This window comes from Ursus americanus, chromosome X (genome assembly GCF_024610735.1).
Source record: "Ursus americanus isolate L20-20 chromosome X, mUrsAme1.1.p, whole genome shotgun sequence".
NCBI classification, from domain to species: Eukaryota; Metazoa; Chordata; class Mammalia; order Carnivora; family Ursidae; genus Ursus; species Ursus americanus.
Genome location: NC_142164.1, coordinates 106,478,826 through 106,481,250, shown reverse-complemented (window position 1 = coordinate 106,481,250; position 2,425 = coordinate 106,478,826). Strand labels below are relative to the sequence as shown.

The window sequence follows — 2,425 nt, the reverse complement described above, 5'->3', positions numbered from 1 at the left end:
TGACAAGGAGACTCTTGTTTCTGATCACCACACTCAGAATCATCTCTATTACCTTTTCTTTAATCCTAATTCGATGGTGAGGGCACAGAAAGAAGAGGGTGTACCATGTTATCAAGATTCTAGCTCTTATTTATAAGGCTAAGCCATTATGTATGTGTGTATGCAGGTTTTGAGAATCCCATTTTTGAGATCTAGAGGTGAAATTGGGTGTCATGATGCAGATGGGAAGAGATGGATAATGTTTTATAGACTGTGGTATTAAAAACATGAAATCATTGGTTTTATATTTTTCACAAAAAAACAATTTGTTTCTTTTTTTTCATTGTAACAGTTTTTATTTAAAGTCATATATAAGATGACTTTATTCCTGCATCTTCTCAATTGTTTCTTCCTTATATTTGCCCTCTTCCTTTCCTACTTGGCAAGATTTGACTTTACCTTCAAGGATTTTTTTGCAGTCTTTGTCCAGATTTAGGCTAGTGATAACCACCTTGCTAGGGTGAATGTCCACATGGACAGTTGTATCATTCGCCTTCTCTTGTTGTACTCTTCAATGTAGATTACACATCTTCCTGTAAACCTGGACTACTTTACCAGTTTGCTGACCTTCGTAGTGTCCTTGCACAACCTGTACTTCATCATCCTTTCAGATGGGTATTGATTGAACACTTTACTTCTGTCTCAGCTCTTTGGAAAGAGGGGAAGACATAATCTTCCCACGAATGTGGGAAGATGCATTGAAATAGCTTTTGTGGTTCTTGCTCCAGTCAGAAGCCACAAAGGGATTGAACTTCATTTTGGCTGCTGGCACTTTAGTGCTGGCCGCCAATAATTTCTTATTTAAATGTTTCTTTGTAATTTTATCAAATAGGTTTTATTTATATGATATGCCATCTGATACTGAGCAAATGTTAGTGTTCTTTTTATTTGGTGGTACTAATAAACATGTTTAAAAATATTTTTGAGGGTTTTTTATGTAGTTTCATTGTTCCAGGTTCTATGGTATATAAAACTCATGATTCTTATCTAAAAGAAATATTTCGTAGAGCTCTGGAGGTAAATATCTATGGACACAGAGAACTCATATTAACAGTGTGACAGGATAAGAGCCAAAGTAAAGAAGGAATGTATGGCCCTGAGAACACATGAATTGGCCAGTTTCACCTGGATGTTTTGGGGAATCTTCAGGGAGGAGAGACTTTTGAATTGGGCCTTGAAACCTGAGGAAAGCTTCAATTGGTGAAGCAGGAAAAAGTCTATTACAGAAAAAGAGAACAAAAGGAGCAAAGACAAGAAGGGAAAAGATCTATTGTTTGTATCCTTTTCTATAGGCATTCAGAAGCCAAGAGAGGATTTTGAGCAGGAGACTGACATAATTTGATCAGTGTTCCAGTCATACGGAGGCTGGATTAGATGGGAGAAAATAGGGTAAGAGAAACCAGTTCAGAGGCTCTTGTAATGATCCAGGAAAGAAGAGTGAGAGAAGGACAGGTTTTATAAATTAAATTTTTAAAATTTTAACTCCAGTACAGTTAACATACAGTGTTGTGTTAGTTTCAGGTGTACAGGATAGTGATTCATCACTTCCATACATCACTCTGTGTTCATCAGGACAAGTTCACTCCTTAATCCCCCATCACCTGTTTCACCCACCCCCCAAAACCCCTCCCCTCCGGCAACCATCAGTTTGTTCTCTATACTTAAGAGTCTGTTTCTGGGTTTGTCTGTCTTTCTCTCTTTTTTCCCCCTTTGTTCGTTTGTTTCATTTCTTAAATGCCACATATGAGTGAAATCATATGATATTTGTCTTTCTCTGACTTATTTCACTTTGCCTTATATTCTCTAGCTGAGAGGGCAGGTTTTCCAGCACTTGTGAAAGTATTGGCCTTGGCAAGGTAAAAGACATGGCTCTGTCTATGATTTGGTAAAACAAGCAAAAGATGGATGAAGATAAAGAGAGATGAATTCATAAGGCAGAGCTCTACTTTATTTTATAAGAAGCAAGTATTAATTTTTCAATTTAAAATTATAATTACAACATAAAATAATTTTAGACAACGAGGTTCCCACAGAGGTATACAGAACTTGCGGTTCTGATCTAAAAGGAACAAAGGATTTATAGTAGAACCTACTGGTACAAGGACACATTTTTCTCTAGCTGTGCTTGGCAGCATAGAAGCTGGGATGCAGAAACAACTGGAGGAATTTATCTGAAGTTGAGATTCCATAAAGTAGATGCAACAGAAAGTCAGATGTATTGATTAGTCTAGATAGCTGATAAGGGCAAAACTGAGGTTTTTGCACGTAACATCCCAGTTGGGTAACCTGCGGTTCCTTTAAGCTGTAACACAATAGGGAATCCCTGCACCACACGTCTTACTTTTGAACTTTGTTCTGTCCTGTCTTCTCTCCTTTGGCTACCACC

At 37.5% G+C, this 2,425-nt stretch overlaps 1 pseudogene; it reads right to left on the bottom strand.

Annotated features, from left to right (window-relative positions):
• Positions 1–361: 361 nt before the first annotated feature.
• LOC123786484 (large ribosomal subunit protein uL24 pseudogene) lies at positions 362–796 on the bottom strand (annotated as a pseudogene).
• Between the last annotated feature and the right edge of the window lie 1,629 nt (positions 797–2,425).